Consider the following 22,082-nt stretch of genomic DNA (forward strand, 5'->3'; position numbering starts at 1 on the left):
GCACGAGTGCTGTTCTTATTGTTGTTAGGGGCTGTCGAGTGGGTTTGGCTCATAGTTGGCTCATAACAACTCTATGCACAGTATCATGAAACACTGTTCCATCCTCTAATACCCTCACACTTTTCTTTTGCTTTCGCTCATTGTTGCAGTCTCTGTGCTAATCCATCTTTTGGGGGACTGCCTCTCATTTGCTGACCTTCTACTCTACCCAGATTTGTGTCTTCCTCTAGGGCAGTGGTTCTCAAACTTCCTAATGCACGACTCTCTCACACCATTCCTCATGTATTGGTGACCCCCCCAATCATAAAATTACTTTCCTTGTTACTTTATAACTAAAATTATGCTACTGTTATGAATCAGGCCACCATGTGATATAGTCATTCTCTCCCCCACCCCCCAAAAGGCATCACGACCCACAGTTTGAGAACTGCTATTCTACACTAAGAGGAGTTTCTTTTTAAGGTATGTTTCAGCATATTGTTAGAAGCACAAATCCTGTTCTTGTTTTTGGCTGCCTTCGAGTGGGTTTTGGCTCATACCAACTCTATGCACAATGGAATGAAACGTTGTCCTGCCCTGTGGATCCTCACAGTGGTTCTTCTGTTTGCGCTCATTGTTGCGGCCACTGTGGTAATCCATCTTGTTAGGGACTACCTCTCTTTTCCTGCCCTTCCATACCAAGATTTGTGTCTTCCTCAAGAATAGTGGTTCTCAACTTTCTGAATGCCACTACTATTTCATACCAGTCATCATGTAGTGGTGACACCCCAACCATAAAATATTTTCATTGCTACATCATAACTGTAATTTCGCTTCTGTTATGGATCAGGCCACCCATGTGAAAGGTTCATTAGTCTTCTAAAGGCACTGTGACACAGTTTGAGAACCACTGGTCTAAACTAAGGGGAGTTTCTCTTAAGGTCTACTTCAGCATATTCATAGAAGCACAGTCCTGTTGTTTTTGTTTGGTGCCTTTGAGTGTGTGCTGGCTCATAGCAACTCTATACACAATATAATGAAACGTGACCCCGTCTCGTGCCAACCTCACAGTGGTTATTTTGCTTGTTGTCATTGTTGCAGCCATGGGCTAATCCAACTTTTGGGGGGATCCCTCTCTTTTGCTGCCCCTCTACTGCCCTTTCATTCATTTTCTCAGGTAGTGATGAACCCCCAATCATAAAATTATTTTCATTGCTACTTCGTAACTTTAATTTTGCTACAGTTATGAATCAGGCCTCCACTGTGAAAGGGTCATTTGACCCCCCCAAAGGGCTAGCAACCCACAGGTTGAGAACCACTGCTCTATACTAAGAGGAGTTTCTCTTAGGATCTACAGCACCATATTGTGAAAAGCATGAGTCCTACAGTGATTGTTGTTAGGTGTTGCCCAGTGGGTTTCAACTCTCAGCAACTCTACTCACAAGATAATGAAACGCTGCCCCGTCCTGTGCCATCCTCACAGTGGTTTCTTGTCTGCACTCATTGTTGCAGCCACTGCGCTAATCTATCATCTGGGGGTCTGCCTCTCATTTTCTGCCTTTCTGCTCTGCCAAGATTTCTGTCTTGCTCGAGGACAGTGGCTCTCAACCTTCCTATAATGCCACAGGCCTTTTATACCACTCCTCATGTAGTGGGTACAATCCCAGTCATAAATTTATCTTCATTGCTACTTCATAACTGTAATGAAGCTACTACTATGAATTGGGCGACCCCTGTGCAAGGGTAGTTCATCACCCTAATGGAATCGTGACCCACAGGTTGAGAATTTCTGCTCCAAACTATGAAGAATGTCTCTTAAGATATATTTCAGCACATTGTTAGAAGCAAAAGTCCTGTGGTTATTGTATTTAGGTGCCTTCAAGTGGGTTTTGGCTCATAGCAACTCTATGCAAAATATAACGAAACGCTCCCCCATCCTGTGCATTCCTCACAGTGGTTCTTTGCTTGCGCTGGTTGTTTCAGCCACTGAGCTATTCCAACTTGGAGGGGCTGCCTCTCCTTTGCTGCCCTTCTACTCTACCAACATTTGTGTCTTCCTCTCGGACAGTGGTTCTCAATCTTCCTAATTCCACGACCCTTTCATGCAGTTCCCAATATAGTGGTGGACCCCCAGTCATACAAAATTTTCGCTGATATTTCATTACTGTAATTTTGCTAATCTTATGAATCAGGCAACCCTTGTGAAAGGGTCATTCAACCCACTCACTCCCCAAAAGGGTTCGTGATTCATAGGTTGAGAACCCTGCTCTAAACTAAGAGGATTTCTCTTAAGATCTACATCAGCATATTGTTAGAAGCTCAAGTCCTTTTTGTGTTGCTGTTAGTTGCCATCGAGTGGGTTTTGACTCTCAGCAACTCTATGCACAAGATAATGAAACGCTGCCCTGTCCTGTGCCGTCCTCACAGTGGTTTGTTGATGGCACTCATTGTTGCAGCCACTGAGCTATTCCATCTTGTAGGGTCTGCCTCTCACTTGCTGCCCTTCTGCAGTACCACGTTTTGTGTATTCCTCTTGGGAAGTGTTTCTGAACCTTCTTAATGGCATGGCTCCTTTATACAATTCTTAATGTTTTGGTGATCCTCCAACAGTAATTTTTTTAATTGTTACTCCATTACTGTGATTTTTCTACTGTTATGAATTGGGCAACACCTGTGAGAGGCTCGTCTGAAACCCCATAGGGGTCGCGACCCACAAGTTAAGAATCACTACTCTAAATTTAGAGCAGTTTCTCTTAAGATCTTGTTCAGCATATTGTTAGAAGTACATGTCCTGTAGTTATTGTCGTTAAGTTCCGTCGAGTGGGTTTTGACTCTTAGCAACTCTATGCACAATATAATGAAACGCTGCCCTGTCCTGTGCCACCCTCACCGTGCTTGTGTGCTTGGCCTCAGTGTTGCAGCCACTGTGCTAATCCAACTTGTTGGAGACTGCCGCTCTCTTCCTTCCCATCTGTACCAAATTTGTGTCTTGCCCTAGAGAAGTGGTTCTTAACCTTCCTAATGCCACTACCCTTTCATATCGATTCTCATTTAGTGGGGACCAGCAACCATAAAATTATTTTCATTGGTACTTTGTCACTGTAATTGTACTACAGTTATGAATTGGGCCACCCCTGTGAAAGGGTCATTCTACCCTCCCAAGGGGCGCGACCCACAGGTTGAGAACTGCTGCTCTAAAGTTAAAGGACTTTCTCTTAAGTCCTACTTCACCATATTGTTAGAAGCACAAGTCCTGTAGTTATTTTTGTTGAGTGCTGTTGAGTGGGTTTCTGGTCACAAGAACTCTATGCACAATATAATGAAATGCTGCCCAGTCCAATGCCATGCTCAGAGTTGTTCATTTGCTTGTGCTCATTGTTGCAGCCACTGGGTTAATCAATCTTGTAGGGGCTGCCTCTCCTTTGCTGCCCTTCTACTCTACCAAGAATTCTGTCTTCCTCTAGGGAAGTGGTTCTCAACCTTCCTAATGCCACGACTCTTTCATACCATTCCTCATGTAGTGGTGACTGCCAAATCATGAAATTATTTTCATTGCTACATCATAACTCTAATTTTTCCACTTTAATGAATGGCCCACTGCCATGAAAGGGTCATTCGTTCCCCAAAAGGGGTCACAACCCTCAGTTTGAGGACCGCTGCGCTAAACTAATAGGAGATTCTCTTAAGGTCTACTTAGGTACATTGTTAGAAAAACAAGTCCTATTTTTTTTCTTGTGGATTTTGACACATAGCAACTCTATGTCAATATAATGAAACACTGTCCCGTCTTGTGCCATCCTTGCAGTGTTTCTTTGGCTTGTGTTTATTGTTGCAGCCACTGTGCTATCCCATCTATATTGGGGCTGACTCTATTTTGTTGCCCTTCAACTGTATCAAGAATTGAGTCTTCCTCTTGGACAGTGGTTTTCAACATTCTTACTCACGACCCTTTCATCCAGTTCCTCATGTAGTCATGACCAACCAACCATAAAATTATTTTTGTTGCTACATCATAGCTGTAATTTTGCTACTGCTATAATTAAGGCCACCCCATGAAAGGGCTGTTTGACCCCCAAAGTAGACACGACCCACAGGTCGAGAGCCGCTGCTCTAAACGAAGGGGAGATTCTCTTAAGGTCTTCTTCAGCATATTGTTAGAAGCACAAGTCCTGTTGTTATTGTTGTTGGGTGCAGTCGAGTGGGTTTGGCTCATAGCCACTCTCTGCACATTATAATGAAACTCTGGGGGTCTTAAAGGCTTGAAGGCAAACAGGCTGAAATCTAGCTCAGAAGCAACAAAGCCCACAGAGAAGAAGCACACAAGCCTAAGTGAACACGAGGTGTTGAAGGGATCAGGTAGCAGACACCAAAGAACAAAAACCATTATTGTGTGATCACCTTCCCCACATAAACGCTGAAGATGAATGTGTGCATAAGTAAGTGTGGTGAAGAAGGCTGATGGTGCCCGGCTATCAAGCGATATAGCGTCCCGGGTCTTAAAGGCTTGAAAGTAAACAAGCAGGCCCAGAAGCAACAAAGCCAACATGGAAGCATCACACCAACATGTGTGATCATGAAGTGCTGAGGGGACCAGTTTTCAAGCAACAAAGGCGGGAGTGGGGATTATATCATCGTGAATGAGGGGAGTGCATGACGGGGGACCAATGCCCACCTGTAGACAACTGGACATCCCTTGTGGAGGGGTAGTGGGAAGGAGATGAGTCACTCAGGGTTCAGTGTAGCTATAATGAAACCCACAACCTTCCTCTAGTTATTAAACACTTCCTCCCCCCACCTCTCATGATCCCAATTCTACCTTGCAAACCTGGTTAGACCAGAAGATACACAGCGGTACAGATGGGAACTGGAAACACAGGGAATCCAGGACAGATGAACCCCCCAGGACCAGCAGTGAGAGTGGCGATACTGGGAGGGAAGTGGGTGTAGAAATGGGAAACCGATCACAAAGATCTACATATAACTTCCTCCCTGGGAGATGGGCAACAGAAAATTGGGTGAAGGGAGACGCCGCGCAGTGTAAGATAAGAGGAAATAATAATTTATAAATTATTAAGGGTTCATGAAGGAAGAGGAGCAGGGTGAGAGGGGGAGAGGGGAAAGGGGAAATGAGCTGATTCCAGGAACCCAAGAGGAAAGCAAATTTTGAGAATGATGAAGGCAACGAATGTATAAGTGTGCTTTACACAATTGGTGTATGTATGGATTGTGATGAGTTGTATGAGCCCCAATAAAATGATTTTAAAAAAGAAAAAGAAAGAAATGTCTATAAATGAATGAAGGCAACATATGTACAAAATGCCTGATGCAATCAATATGGATTGCAACAAAAGTTGTAAGAGTCTCCAATAAAAGATTTTTAATAAAAATGTATATATAATAAATATTTTCCTAACTTATATAAATGATTAATAAGAATAAAATTAAGCAGCCTGGGGGTTTTTATAGGAAAAAATAATGATAAAAGAACAAATGAGAGATTCAGCAGGAAGCAATGGGTAGGAAAATATTATAAGGAAAGTTTTCTCTTATATGGAATGTACATTCTCTTACATGACAACAATCAGAATATGCCGTAAGAACCTCAGACCAAATACTAGAATAAAATAGAGGAAAAAAATTCCAAACCCTTCAATAAAATGCTATATGCTTTCGATGATTTTCACAAAAGGTCAAATTCTTTAACAAAATATTTTGTTCATTGAAATTTTTAATTATGCATAAATTTATGTCTACTTGCATTACATCTCATAAAAAGGCATAAGAATTGTTTTTTCACTATCTAAAACTAAATAGAAGATAGTGAAGGTGAAAAAATAGCTTTCGTGAATGTTGCTTTGAAATACAAATGGCATTGTCCTTAGAAATTATAATGATTTAATTTTTAAAAATCATTTTATTAGGGGCACATACAACTCTTATCAAAATCCATACATACATCAGTTGTGTAAAGCACATCCGTACATTCATTGCCCTCATCATTCTCAAAACATTTGCTCTCCACTTAAGGCCCTGGCATCATGTCCTCATTTTTCTCCGCCCTCCCTGTTCCCCCCTCACTCATGAACCCTTGATTATTTGTCAGATCTTACATATTTTGTCTCCCTTCACCCACTTTTCCGTTGTCCATCCCCCAGGGAGGAAGTTATACGTAGATCCTTGTAACTGAGGTCTCAGAGCAGCTGGGTGTGATGCAGGGGAAGCTCTGGAAGCAGCTGCAGACACTGCGGGAGTTGGCAGCCCAACAGTGAGGGTCACTGCATCCGTGGGTACCAGAAACCTGGCTGGAGTTGCTTATTCCCCTAGATGCTACCCCTGCCTTGAAGAGAACCGTGACAGAGGCCATGTTGACATTGTCAGGAAAAGATGAGTCCTTCACTGTTTCCTCTTCCCACAAACTTTTGAGGAGAGCCTGCAGGGCAGGGGCTCAGCTCCCTGGCTCCAGTCAAATGCCCTTCCCCACAGCCACACCCTCGCCAGCCCCAACTCCCCATGCCCTGGGTTTGCTTCTTGAATCCAGAGGAGCAGCCTGGGCAAAGACCATGAAGAACCTTGTCCTTCAGGCAGCCCCTTTGATTGGGTCCCTTGACCTCCAGAGTGTGGACACGTGTACACTAACTGTTGGGGGACTCAGGCTGTCACCACAGGGGCCAGGATCTGAAGAGGATGCTGGCACTGCAGGGCTTCCTGAGGGAAGCCGAGGACTTGCAGAGCTGGCTGAGCAGCCAGCAGCAGGTGGCCAGAGGAGAGAGGACTATGAGCACACCCTAGTGAGGAAGGGGCTAGGGGCAAGGAAGGTGCCCTGGAGCCGAATGAAGACGGGTAGTGGAGGGGGGCTGCATGCACAAGGGGCTGATGGGGAACATCAGTCTGGACTGAGGACAGCTGTGGCTTCCTATTCCCCTCTCTGCGTAGAGGGGCAAGTTCTGTGGCTGTTCAGTCCTGCCCTGCCCAGTCACTCACTGAGGTGTCTCACAGCCCACCAGCCAGGGCCCCCTGTGACCCCTCTCCTCTCTTCTCAGCTCCTCTTAACCAAGTTTGCAATGTTTCGGCACCAAGTGAAGATGGGTGGCCACCAGGGGGCAGCCTGCCCCACTAGCGGAGAGCCTGCTGGAGTGGCGGCCCAGCACTGCCCCCAGGGCCCAGCAGTGGTGACAGGACCTACAGTGAGTACCAGCAACCTGGAGCAGGGGTGAGTTTGGGAGGAGGTGCTGGGCATGGGATGAAGAGGCTTCCAGGGAGACCCTTGCTGTGCTGCGGCTCTGCCAAACCACTGTCTCTGGAGAGGACCCGAGTTCAGGGAACCCAGGGCAGCCCCTGCTGTCTGCAGCCTGTGGAGTAGGCAAAGCTGGGTCGGTTCATCAGGGAGCCTGGTCACAAAGCCCACTTAGCAGGGTCACTTTCCCAAGCCACGGGCTCACTGCACCTGCAGGGGCGTTCTGGGAAGAGTTGAGCTGGGCTGAGGATGCCCTGCACAGCCCCAGGCTGACCCAGGTCACAGTACAAGCTACTGCGTTTCCAGCCCAGATGGAGCTTAGGCGAGATCCCAATTTGCCCATGATCCTAGCCCAGAGGCTGGCCCAGAGTTCAGGGGCCCGGCATTTGCTGCATGCAAGAACCATGGAGGGGTGCAGCTTCTACCTTTGAAGGGTGTGCAGTCTCCTCCAAACACACAGCATGCCTGGGTGGCACACAACGTGGCTACCTGCCGTGTGCTGGGCTTTAGAATGACCCCACCTGCTGACTCATGGGGATCCTCCAGAGGGTTTGCAAGTCAGTAAATCTTTCCAGGAGCAGGGAACCTCTTATTTATCCTGAGGAGCAGTTAGTGGGACTGAACCAGGCAACAGCCCAACACTTCCCAAGCAGGCCTCCTAGAGCATCGTTAGAGCAAGGGGTAAACTGCTAGTGATAATGGGCTCCTGGGAGGAGAGTTTGCAGAAAGGCCTAAAGCGCCGAGCAAGATCTCAGGACGGTGGCCCGTTGGGAGCTTAGGACAAATTCTAAACCCAGCCAGGAAGCTGATGGGTTGACCAGACAGAAGCTGAGGGGGAGGAATGAGCATGCTGGGATAACTGCTGACCCCCGCCTGGGGGCAGGGCTGCCTGGTTGGAGCTGTGGGAGCTGACTCAGGCCAGACCCCACCTGCTCTGAGACGCTGAGGCCACCCTCAAAGTTCACAGCCAACTGTCTCACGTGCTCGTCCGTATCCAGGTGGGTGCCTGGGGGAGGGGGTGGCTTCTGCAAGTGCTGCCACCCCAGGCCCAGAGTCCCACACTCAATGCTCAGGCCCTTGGCCACCATGCTATCTCAGGAGAAAGCCACAAGCCTCCCAGATGCTGTGTCCCACTGGGTGGAGGCCCCCCTGAGGAGACATGGATCGCACCAATGAATCACACAATCTGCCTCTGACAACTTGAGGCCTCCTCACCCCCCACTATCATCACCCCAGTGCCGCTTCCCACTCTGGACTAGAGTGAATAGGTATTAGCAAGAGATAAAACTCACGACACATGGAACCCAGGAACAGGAATGGGAATAGAGATACCAAAAGGGTAGGGGGAAGGGAGGTAGAGGATGGGAGGAACGGGAACCGATAGCAATGAATGACATATAACCACACACCCCTCGCAGGGAGAGGAGCAACAGAAACCTGAGGATAAAAGAGACAATGGTCGATGTGAGATATGAAAATAATAACAATCTATAATCTACCAAGGAACCATGATTGGGGGAGGAGGAAAAAAAGAGGAGCTGATCCCAAGGGCTCAATAGAAAGTAAATGTCTAGAAAAGAATGATGGCAATATACGTATGACTATGTCAGATACAATTGGTGTATGGATTGTAACAAGAGTTGTAAGAGCCCCCAATAAAATAAATAAATTTTAATTTAAAAAAAAACACCAAAAACCTCCATCTGCACAGTGAGGCAGTGAAGGGACAAGAGTTCTGAGTCCCTCGGCTCTCACACAAGGCCACCAAAGGCTACCTCTAAGTGGGGGTCTGGAAAAGTTGTGGATGGGTGGGCAAAGCTATCAAGCGGCCCATGAGGGACTTCATTGGCCCTGGAGAACTGGGTGGGAAGGAGGGGTGGCGGGCAGAGCTGAGGCCGAGTAGACACTTGGTAAGGCTGTGGGATTGAGCGGCAGAGACATGGAGGTTTGGACATGAGTGTTGGTGGACTCAGGCCGGCTGTGACGCTGCCTCGGTACCAGGTCCCCTCACCCCGTGCTCTCCCGTGCTCTCCCAGGCTCCAGGTGCAAGACTATGCCTCCTGGGCAGCCAGTGTGCAGTGAGATTTGCAGGTGGTGGAGGAGCCCCAAGACCCCGGCAGTGGAGCCCAAAGCTTCAGTGTCCACCAAGAGCTGCGGGCCAAGCTGGAGGCCCAGAAGGAGCTGCACCAGTGCGCCACCCAGCGGGGACAGCAGGTGCTCCAGGCTACAGGGCCGTCCGCCGTGGAGGTCGGCTGCCCTTTCTGGCCCTCCCCCAGCCCACTGGACCACCGCACCCTGGCCCCACAGGGCCAAGCACCTTTCTTTTCTATTTTTTTAATCATTTTATTGGGGGCTCGTGCAATTCTTATCACAATTCATACATACATGCATTGTGTCAAGAACATATGTACAGGCTCTTCCTCTAACTGTAGCGGCCTGAGGTGACCTGCTAAAATGGTTCGCTACTCATTTGATCCAGAAAACCCTACAAAATCCTGAAAATACAGAGGGTCGAATCTCCGGGTCCACTTCAAAAACACCCGTGAAACTGCCCGGGCCATCAAAGGCATGCACATCTGGAAAGCCACCAAATACTTGAAAGACGTCACTCTGCATAAGCAGTGTGTGCCTTTCCGACGGGACAATGATGGTGTTGGTAGATGTGCCCAGGCCAAACAGTGGGGTGGGACCCAGAGTTGGTAGCCCAAAAAGAGTGCTGAATTTTTGGTTCACATGCTTAAAAATGCAGAAAGTCATGCTGAACTTAAGGGTTTAGATGTGGATTCTCAGGTCATCGAGCACATCCAGGTGAACAAAGCCCCCAAGATGCACCACCGGACTTACAGAGCTCTTGGCTAGATTAATCCACACAGGAGCTCCCCCTGCCACATTGAAATGATCCTGACTGAGAAGGGACAAATCGTTCCCAAGCCAGAAGAGGAGGTTGCACTGAAGAAAAAGATTTCCCAGAAGAAACTGAAGAAGCAAAAACTCATGGCTTGGGAATAAATTAAGCTTAAATAATAAAAGGTTTTTTTTTTTAAAAGAACATATGTACATTTGTTGCCACCATCATTCTCAAAACATTTGCCTTCTACTTGAGCCCTTAATATCTGCTGTTCATTTTCCCCCTCCCTCCCCATTCCCCCCTACCTCACGAAACCTTCATCATTCATAAATTAATATTATTTTATCATATGTTGCACTGTCCAAAGTCTCCCCCTTCCTTCTTCTCTGCTGTCCCTCCCCCAGGGAGGAGGCTATTTGTAGATTCTTGTAATCAATTTCCCCTTTCCACCCCACATTCTCTCCACCCTCCAGGCATCGCCACTCTCACCACTGGTCCTGAAGGAGTCATCTGTCCTGCGTTCCCTGTGTTTCCAGTTCCTATCTGTACCTATGTACACCCTCTTATCTAGCCAGATTTGTAAGGTAGAATTGGGATCATGAGAGTGGGGGGAGGAAGCATTTTAGAACTAGAGGAAAGTTATATGTTTCATCGTTGCTACTCTGCACCCTGACTGGCTCATCTCCTCCCTACAACCCTTCAGTAAAGGGTGTCCGGTTGGCTACCAATGGGCTTTGAGTCTCCACTCTGCACTCACCCACATTTTCAATGATATGATTTTTTGTTCTTTGATTCTTGATACCTCATGATCCCTTCGACAGCTCGTGGTCACACAGGCTGGTGTGTTTCTTCCATGTGGGCTTTGTTGCTTCTGAACTAGGTGGCCACTTGTTTATCTTTGAGCCTTAAAGATCCCAGATGCTATATCTTTTGACAGCCAGGCACCATCAGCTTTCTTCACCACATTTGCTTATGCACACGTTTGTCTTCACAGATCGTATCAGGAAGGTGGGCACCCACTGATACGATTTTTAGTTCTTTGATGTCTGATAACTGGTCCCTTCTACACCTCGTGGTCAGCTAGGCTGGTGGTCTTCTTCCATGTGGGCTTTGATACTTCTCAGCTAGATGGCCGCTTATTTATCTTCAAGCCTTTAACACCCCAGACGCTATATCTTTTGATAGCCGGGCACCGTCAACTTCCTTCACCACATTTGCTTATGCACACATTTTTCTTCAGCAATCGTGTCGGGAAGGTGTGAATCCTGGAATGCCAATTTAATAGAACAACGTGCTCTTGCATTGAGTAAGTGCTTGAGTGGAGGCCCAATGTCCATCTGCTGCCTTAGTACTAAACCTATAAATATATGCACATAGATCTGTTTTCCTACACTCATATAAATATATTTACATATGTACATTACAGTCTTTGGACCTCTATAAATACCCTTTGTCACCTAGTTCTCTCCTCTATTTCCTTTTACTTTCCTCTTGTCCCACTATCATGCTCAGCCTTCATTTGGGTTTCAGTAATTTCTCTCGGTTACCTTGCCCTTGCTGAATCCCTACCAGACCACTCACACCCTCCTTGCTACTGATTTTGGATAACTTATTGCTCCCCTGTCCCTGGGTTGGTCAGCACTACCCCTTTGCCCCCTTCTCTCCCACTCCCCTATTCCCCCGGAACTATTGGTCCCCTTGTTTTCTCCTCCAAACTATTCATGCAGTCTATCGTATCTAGATAGGTCTGTAGAGATAATAATATGCACCAAAAATCAAGTCATTGCAAGATAGGCAATGAGTGAGAACACAGCAATGACAACAAAAAGGAAACCAATTACCCATAGAAGAATAAATTAATTTTGGAAGGCAAATGCTTTGAAAATGATGAGGGCAAAGAATGTACAGATGTTCTTTATACAACTGATGTAAGTATGGATTGTGATAAGAGTTGTATGAGTCCCTAATAAAATGCTTTTTTAAGAGTAAAATAAAAGAAAAAAATTTTAAAGAAAGAAAAACCTATTCATAGATGAAGGTCTGATTTTTAATCTCTAGGTGTGTCCTTCAGTCAGGTCCAATGGGGTACCATGCTTTGGCCCCAGAGTCTGTCCTTTGTACTACCTCAGGGGCTCCCTGATCTGCTCCCACGGTTGCTCTGCCACACACTTTTAGAGGTTTGCCTCAGTGTCATAGGATCAGTCTGGGCCAGTTCTAACCCTGAGTCTCCAGTGTTGTCCCACTTAGGGCCCTGGGCCATCAATGGACGGTGTGTCTCATAGTGGGATCAGCCACATTGTCCACTCTGTCCATTGGCTGTTCAGAGCCGGGATATCGTCCTCCAGGCTTGATGGGCCAGGATGTGCTCCACTCTCTCTTCCTCCCCCTTCTTTGCTCCCATTTGCTCTGATCAAGCATGCCCCTCTCTCCTAGATGCAGCTTCAGTGCTGTCCTCTGAAGTAAATTCTTCTTGGGGCAGGGGCAGTTGTCCACATAGCTGGTATGGGAGTCCAGCCCTCAGGCCCCTCCACTGGCTCCCCACTCCGTGCGGGCACACTGCATTCATCTGGCACTGGCTTTATATCTGGTCCCTCTTTCCCTGTGGAAACACAAACAATACCCTCCCCTTGGGTGGAACAGTCAGGCACCTTTTCTCTGGAGCTTCCCTCAGCACCACCTTCGGTTGTGTCCATGCCCATGCCCAGGTCCAGGAAAGGCTATGCGCCATGCAGGATGCTTGGGAGCAGGTCTTTCAGGCCTGGGAACGGAAGCAAGGGAGACGGCAGGCCATGCACCGCAAGCAGCTCTTCCTCAGACATTGTGGCATCTGGACAAGATCCTGCAGGCCCAGGAGACAGCTCCCCTCACCACACACAGACACACTGACCCCAGGACCTCCAGTCCTCCTGTAGTACCACCCCAATCCCCCTTGCTTCCTGGATCACTGGCTGCTATTCTGATACGGAGCTAGATAGTGTGTCTTCCCAAGTGGCCAAGGGGACACCTGAGCCTCAGGTCACTCAGGGCCATCTCCTCCCCACACCTGGCCCCGGCCAGCCAATCCCTACACGGTTTGGTTGGAAATTGATGGGGCTCTTCCCCACCTCATCAGAAGTTGGCATGTTCCTAATGGCCCCCAGGTTGGAGTGCTCTTCTTCCTCAGGTTCCTTCCCCTCCTGCTCAGCACCCACCTCCCCACCCCAGCCGCAGGCCCCTTGATGCACCCCCAGAGAGCCCAGGCTGTAAACCAAGGTTCTGGCAGATGTTGCTGTCTAGGGTTCCCTTTGAACCACCATCTGTGCCCCCGATCCCCCCCCCACACCTCTGTGTCACCTCCATGGCTGCCCCAGGTCTCCCAGGAAGCCAGTGCCCTGGAGGGCTCTGTGGAAGAGGTGGAGCGGTTGATCCAGAAGCATGGCACCTTCCAGAGGTGCTGAGCACACAGGACAGGGAGGTGATGGCCGGGACAGTCCTGGGCGTGACCCTGATAAGGCCGGGGTATCCAGACTGTTGGGGGCACACGGGTGAGGTGTGTATGCACACCGAACCTGTGCTGGTGGGTGAGGGATTACCAAGGAGCCAGGGGCTCCAATCCAGGGCTGGTGACCAAGCCGAGGTTCCCATGCACCCAGAAGTGCATGGGGATGGGTTAGGCCACACTCTGGGGACCACAGAGGGCATTTGGATCTGCCCATATCACATGGCCCCTGCTTCCTTCTGCCCAGGAGCCTGGCCAACCCTCAACTGCAGAGCTGTTAGTGAGAGTTAGAGACTTATAGTGAGGGCTATGGGCTGTGAGCCAGCCCCAGCAGGGGTACACTCGGTACTCAGGGCTGGTTCCACCTCCCACCTCCCACCTCCCACTACGCAGGAGGCTGCGCTGAGAGAGCAGGCCAGGGTGCTGCCAGGCCCCTGGGTTCAGGGCCTGCTGGACACGATACGAGAGCGGCCGGCTTGAGTGGAAGCCCTGGGAGAAGGTCAGCGACACAAGCTTCACACCTCTCTGATTACTGCCGGCTTTCTCATGGCTGCTAGCCATGTCAGAGGGCACCCCACCTGAACCCCATTTTACCTTTACAAGTGACCTTCAGCCCCCACTAGGGGCCAAGGGGCGGCCTGCGGTGGAACGGGATGTGGAGAGTTTAATGGCTTTTCCAGGGGCAAAGCTAGGACTGGAGCCCAGGGCCCTTGATTCTCAGACCCGTGTGGACACCTGTCATCCTGATGGGCAGAGTAGACAGGGCCCCAGGGGTGGGTGAGGGGCACCTTCCACATGAGAACCCACCCATGGCCCCTGCCCAGCCACTTCCTAGATCTGAATACTAATGGGCCTGGGCCCTGTCATCTTGGGTGAAAGAAAAATTATTGTGCTGTCCCTGAGCCTGGTCAGCATTTCACTCCTTGGCACAGCCCGAGGGGTAGATGGGGTCACCGCTTGGGGCCAAGGCAGTATGAACATCAGGGCACTCATGTCCCCACCATCACACAGGACGGCGACTGGATCCAGGGGTGGGGCCAGCAGCTGGAATAGCCTGTCCCTCTTGGGGACCACAAAGAGAAGCTGATGCGGTTTCAGAAACACCTGGCTTATGAGACAGAGACCCCATGGAAGGGAGGCAGGAAGGGAATTGACAGGAAGACCTGGGACCCCTGCTAGGTACTGGTTTTCCATCCAGCAGCCTTGTCCCCAACACCCGCAGTGTCACTGTGCAGACACTAATCAGACTCTGTCACCTGCCCGAGGCCAAGGCCAAGACCAGCCAGGAAGAAAGGATCGAAGAGAACCCTGGGCAGAAGGGCAGAGGCCAAGCCTGTAATGTGCCCGTCCTCCACAGGGTGCCCTTGCTAGAGTCCTGGACCTTGGGAAGGATCTGGAGAGCATGGAGAGGCTGCTGCACAGACACGAGGCCTTGGAGCAGGAGATGGGCCTCCTCCAAGTTCAGGGGCAGGTATGCCACTGGGTCTAGCATCGGGGCCAGGCCAGGGGACCTCTTCTGTGGGACCCTGCAGAGGAAGAGCTGAGCCAGTATACTCCCATGCCAGGGGCCTCTTGAGCACAACCTGATCCCCTTCCTCAGCCTCCAGACATCCCCCATATCCCGGAGCAGAAGGCAGCCCTCCTCTGCCAGAGAAGCCTGGGGTCAGCCCGCAGCCTCGGCCACAGGTGCCAACAGTTTATGGACAGCTGGCAACAGCTCCAGAGCAGAGCCCAGAAGTGGTATGGACACCCTTTGGGTCCATTTCTTCACTCCTGGCCCCCTTCAGCAATCAAGTCCCATGCATCTCCTTGACTCCTTGTTTTAGGGTACAAAAGAGACCATCAGGACAAACAATGTAAAGAAAACATCGATCAAGTCTTAAAAGAGACCACGACCACACAATGACACAGACACATCATACGTGAAACAAATCCAGGGAGACTCATATGTGTGTAAGAAAGAGGTCTACTGGCGATATCTAAAACAGATGGAAATAGAGTTACCATATGACCCAGCAACCCCCCCCCCCACCTTACTGGGCAAGAAACAAACCAAGGTCAGACATCTGTGCTCCAAAGTTCATTGGCACAGTTCACAATTGCAAGGAATTGGAAACAACCCAAATTTCCATCACCTGACAATTGGATTAAAAAGCTGGGGTACCTCTACCAGCGGGGATCAACGATGTAATGTCACACCGGAAGTTCTCGGCGCCCCAGCATGGGTCTCTGGGCTTCCTGCCTCGGAAGCGCCGCAGCTGGTACGGCGGGAAGGTGAAGAGCTTCCCCAAGGATGACGCCTCCAAGCCGGTCCACCTGACGGCCTTCCTGGGCTACAAGGCCAGCATGACCCACATTGTGCGCGAGGTCGACAGGCCAGGCTCCAAGGTGAACAAGAAGGAAGTGGTGGAGGCCGTGACCATCATGGAGACCCCTCCCATGGTGGTGGTGGGCATCGTGGGCTATGTGGAGACACCTCGTGGCCTCCGGACCTTCAAGACGGTCTTTGCGGAACACATCAGTGACGACGAGTGCAAGCGGCGGTTCTACAAGAACTGGCACTAGTCGAAGAAGAAGGCTTTCACCAAGTACTGCAAGAAGTGGCAGGATGACAAGGGTAAGAAGCAGCTCGAGAAAGACTTTAGCAGCATGAAGAAGTCCTGCCCGGTCATGCGCGCCATCACCCACACCCAGACGCGCCTGCTCCCCCTGCGCCAGGAGAAGGCGCACCTGACGGAGATGCAGGTGAACGGGGGCTCCGTGGCTGAGAAGCTGGACTGGGCCCAAGAGAAGCTGGTGCCAGTGAACCAGGTGTTCGGCCAGGATGAAATGATCGACATCACGGGGGTGACCAAGGGCAAAGGCTACAAAGGGGTCACCAGTCGTTGGTACACCAAGAAGCTGCCCCGAAAGATCCACCGAGGGTTGCGCAAGGTGGCTTGTATCGGGGCCTGGCATCCCGCCCGTGTGGCCTTCTCGATGGCCCGCGCTGGGCAGAAAGGCTACCACCACTGCACAGAGATCAACAAGAAGATCTATAAGATTGGCCAGGGCTACCTCGTCAAGGACGGCAAGCTTATCAAGAACAACGCCTCCACCGACTACGATCTCTCTGACAAGAGCATCAACCCCCTGGGCGACTTTGTCCACTATGGGGAAGTGATCAATGATTTTGTCATGCTGAAGGGCGGCATGGTGGGCACCAAGAAGCGAGTGCTGACTCTGCACAAGTCCCTGCTGTTGCAGACCAAGCGCCGTGCCCTGGAGAAGATCGACCTCAAGTTCATCGACACCACCTCCAAGTTGGGCCATGGCCGTTTCCAGACCGTGGAAGAGAAAAAAGCTTTCATGGGACCACTCAAGAAAGACTGGATTGCCAAGGAGGAAGGCGCATAACAGATGGTACAGCTGGTGGGATCAGAATAATGACTTCTTTTTCAGTGGGGGAAAAAAAACTGTGGTACATACATACAATGGAGTACTACGCATCGCTAAAAAGTAGTGATGAAAGTTTGAAGCACATCACTGCATGGGAAGAACTGGAGGAAAGCATGCTAAGCGAAGTAAACCAAGCACAAAAGGACAAGTACACATTGAGTCCACGGAGGTAAGCTTTAAAAAAAATGCAAAAGGGACATAGGGGAAAAGCTACTGTATGAACATTCCTGGGGTGAGGACCAGGTAATATGGCAGGGACCAGACCAAATTCAGGGATACACATGGTAGACAGATAAAAAAGAGGCGGGGAAAGGAAAAGTAATAATAATAATAAATAAATGGGTAGCGGTGTCACAGGGCACTAACCCGCCCAAGGGTGCCACCGTAAACCCGTATATCTCCGATCTGCCTGCCTCTGTGCCTTTGCCTGTGCTCACCCTTTCTCTACTTGGCTCGGTCCTACACCTGTTCTTTTGTGTCTGGCTTATGTCATTACCAGCAGCCCTGCTGGCGTAGTGGTTACGAATTGGACTGTGATCTGCAAGACCGGCAGTGCAAGTCCACCAGCTGCGCCTTGCGAGAAAGACGAAGCTTTCTATGTCTGTAAAAGAGTTACCATCCCCGGAACCCGTGGGGGCAGTTCCACTCTGCCCATTAGGGTTACCATGAGTCAGAGTTGACTGGATGGCAGTGAGTTGGGAATTTTATTTATTTCATTCCCAGCATGTCTTTTCAAGGTTCATTTGTGACCTGACATTTATCCCCCTATTTTAATGAAAGGACACCACTCCATTCTAGAACTCGAACTCACTGACTTGGTCCATCCATCTGTCCACGGACTCAAAGGAGGCTTCCACCTTTGGCTGTCGTAACTATAATGCAGTGATGTCCATAATTTAAAAGAAAACGTTTTGACATGATGTTTTTAGGGGACACAGTGAGACCAGAGCATTTGTCCCTGCCGGTGAAGGGACTGGAGGTCAATCCTTTTTTTTCCCTTCTTTTTTAAGTGTCTCTATTCCCATCTACAAAAGATGGACCCCACTCAGGACTGTATATGGTTTCTCTCCTTGAAATAAAAAAATCCATTGTTGTGCCCATTACATAGAGGGGGAACGAAGCTTACAAGCTAGTGCCAAAACCAACACCCACAAGGCTGGTGGCTGGAGGAGGTCTGTGTGCCCACTGTGGCTGGAGGAGGGACAGAGGGGCCTACAGGGGGGCCACTGGGCCTCAGAGACCTTCTAGGCGAGGCTACAGGAACTGCAGCAGCTCTGGGGCGAGCTGAGGGCCAACTGTAGGAGGAAAGAGACCACGCTCCAGGAGGCCTGCAAGGTGGGACTGTGCACGCCCTGGGCCAGGTTGGATGGGACCCCAGGTTGCCCAGTGCCCACTGCTCACCCCACGTCCTGCCCCAGGCCCTGCATACGGGGGAGCATCTGGGAGCTGGAGAGCTGGCTGCATACTGTGGAGGGGGAGCTGCGAGTCCCTGGCAGTGGATAGGACCGTCCTGGGGTGGATGAGCTCCAACTGGGGGCAAACAAGACTCGTTTCAAACACCAGCTCTCTCTCCTCTAAGGGCCCGTGTACAACTGCGACAACACAACAGTGGGTCCTGCTGGGTCCCCATTAGCATCTGGGAGGAAGGCTATTTATTACAGGGAATCCTACCTTTGTCCCTTGGTGTTAATTGCAGACTCACTGGGTGACGGATTGTATCTGGCACTGACACGCACCACATTTGCCGCAGCAAACACCAACACTTTGTCAAACTCCGTTTGGTATTGCTCCATCCCTCCATTATTCTCCCTAATGACAAAAATAATTAACACATTCATATAAAAGCACAGGATGAGGAAAGCTTTAATTTATGCATCTATTTCAGGGTCATCCCTCTTATCAATATATGACAATCTAATGAGGCTTAATTAAAAAGTAGCAGTGAAGCAATTTAGGAAACTGAGGGATTGTCACGAGTCCTGGTTGTGACAGCATGTTCTGTGCACCATGGAAGATAACAGATTTGTCTTCTGTGGTATCTCATATCCATCATCCCCAAACTACCTGCTCTTAGGGGTAGAGAGAGCGAGCTTGTCTTTGAAAAAAGTGCCTGGGTTTGGTAGCTGCTCACAGGATGGCAGGTGTAATGTATTATGAGAACTTAACAAGGCTCTGAGAAGATGGATATTGGAAGGTCTGGCTGGAGGGCAAGGTCATGGCCCTGAAGGATTCAGGATCCAGAAGTCAAGTCAGAACTGGATGCCAGAGACTTTCTCAATCCAGCCCTCTTTGCCCCTCCCCTAAGGCCAATACATTTCTAAGGGTTATGGATTCTACTTCAGAATCTTTCTCAAACCCAGGGCCCTCTTCACCATTATTGTCTAGACCTGGTCACCTCTTGCCTTATAAATAAAAATATGGGTTTATTGTAAGTCTGGGTCTGTTAGGTTTGTCGGGTGGGAAATGTCTCGGGCCTTGGCTACACACTGGAAAGAAATTCACACCAAAGCCTGGTTGGTAATCCGAGTGGGTTTATATACATGAGAGGAGAAGGTTCCGGCGTTACACTAAACTGAACACGGGCACCCTCATCACACTGCACACCCAGCCCTGCTGAGTGGAAGGCAGAGAAGCAGCTGAAGGGAAGGGGCGGTGGTCTCCAGATTCCAGCCTTTTAAGGGCTTTCAGCTGGGAGGCGTCAATTAAGCTCTCCTGGCTTGGGCTTAGCCCGCATTGGCTTCCAAACTCCCGTAGGGGGCCCCCTAAGCATGGAGAGGAACAACCCCTTGTCTTGCTACCTAACCGGTCTACATTCCTGCATGGCTACATTGAGATGGAACTAGCCCCTTTAGACAGCCTGTGTGGTTCACCAGGAGACACGGGCCCCAGTGTTCCCTGTGACCACCTTAAACCTTAAACTACTGTTGGAGTTTATATTACCTGTGTGGGTCTGTGGGCATGGGACGTTTCCATGCCAGAGACCTGAAGTTACACAAATAGGCATCCAGAACAGAACTCATACAGGCTCTAATAAGATGCTCAGATGCTTCTCGCTAGGATGAGAATTTAACGAAGTGTATGAGCAGTTCAGATCTTGTAAGGGAGAACAGGTCAGTAGGGTATCCAGAGAAGAGAGCAAAGGTCAGGGGAAAGGGAGGGGGCCCACAGTCATCTGTGCTCTGTGTTTGGCCACATGACAAGAATCCGGGTCTCCTTGCAAAAGAAAGAAGAACAGCAAGTCCCTCAGAACTACGACATTTTTAAACATGACCTATACAACACTCGGCTCTGGGAGGCGCCTTGGAAAACCATAAAAGCCCTAAAAGAGGGGCAAGGAGGAAGCCCAAGTCTTTGATTTTCCCTGCTGTGCTTTCAGTGTTGAAATGTCTGTGCACGGAGCCTTTGAAATTTCAGAATCAGAGAGTGGATTCACAAGCCAAGCTCCTGCTTTATTCTTCAATGCATTTTGGCCCAGCTTCTCCTTGGTGAGACATGTAACAGAAATTCTGGACTTAGGAGCCACTTGGTCCTTGGACACTAGGAGATTTCAGTGGAATCTGAAACAGGGCTCTAACCACCAGCTGGACTGGCCTAGGAAGCCCAAGTATTCAGTCTCCCAAACACCAACCTCCCGTTGCTCTTCATCTGCCTGCACCTTGTTCAGCTTTAGTTGTCCGTGGAAGCGTTTGGCACCCATCTGATGCTTCGGAACCCAGAAAGGAGGAAAGGTAAAACTGGGATTCAAATGAAACAGACTTAAGCAGGACCATAGCCAAGATGTGTCCAGGGCTCCTCGCAGCATTTGTCACCTTCATTTCCCTCATCGGACTCAGACGTGGCAAGGTTCAGAAACAAGCTTTACCAGAAAGAACAGCTGTGAACCCAGCCTGCTTCCAAGTGAGAAAAAGCCCTTTACCCATGAGTTCCTGAGGTCAGCCCAGCCCTGTGCGTCCCCACCCCTCCCAGAGTCCCTGGCTCTCTGGCGAAGCATTAAAGCAAGTGGAAGCAGAGATTTGCTCAGAATAAAAAAATCGTTTTTCACAATAGCACGGCACGTTCTGGATGGCAATCACGGCTGAACAAACCATATCCGTTCTCCAGTCATAATGTTGGCGCCTAAGTGACCATGCACATACATTGTGTGGCGAGACTCAGAGCCTATTCCATTTGTGGTCAATTGTTTCCTCCCTCTCCTTACTTTGCACTTAGGAGACATGCTCTCTGGAGGTGGTTGAGGCTTGTCTTGTCACCAATAATCATCTCCTACACCTTCCTTTACAGTCACTAATTTGATGTGTTCACTCAAAGAAATGCCAATAATATGAGGTTTCAGAGGAGAGCTCCTAGAGCTCCCCCAGACAACAAGGAGGCCGAGTGTCACCGTCATTATCCTGAGCTGGGAGGGGGCACAAGTGTTCCGGAAGCTGGGGATCCGTCACTGCCTGCCCACCGCACAGACAGAGCAGGTGCTGGTTATAATTGCTTCTAGACGTCCTGCCATGCTGAGTTGAAAGTCAAACCCGTAAACGCTGCCAGACTACAATAAAACTGGAGTACACAGACATTTCTGTATCATTGCTGGGTGAAAATATACTGAGTGGAGTTGGATGAGATGGCAGCAAGTGCCTAAGGAGTGGATGCTGTGGGAACACCAACAAGATGAGTCGCCGTTTTCTCTTCTCGTCTGCTTCCCCCCCCCCCCTATATTTCAGGACCAAAAGACATGACAAATATGTAAGGAAACAAGTTTGTTCATTTTTAGAGGAGTCTCCCACCCCACCCCACCCCACCCCCATCCCTTCTGGCCTCCTTTGAGCAAGTCAATAGAATTTTTTTTTTTTAAACCTGGCTTCTACTATGGCACTTTCCGGAGTTGCTATGTGGCTGTGTTTAAAAGTCGCCTTTGGGATCCAGAGCACAATCCTTGTCACAAAGGCATTCTCCCAGTCCCAAATAGCAATGCGACCTCGTTTCAGAAGGTTGTTCTTGTTTCTGTAGACCCAGAAAGGAGTTCAAGCTGTTGATCTTGACCGTGGTTGTCGAGTCAGCCTCTCATGGGCACCTCATGGGAAGCGGAGCAAACTATGCCAGTCTGTGCTATCACC

This window comes from Tenrec ecaudatus, unplaced genomic scaffold, assembly GCF_050624435.1.
Source record: "Tenrec ecaudatus isolate mTenEca1 unplaced genomic scaffold, mTenEca1.hap1 Scaffold_532, whole genome shotgun sequence".
Taxonomy (NCBI): Eukaryota; Metazoa; Chordata; class Mammalia; order Afrosoricida; family Tenrecidae; genus Tenrec; species Tenrec ecaudatus.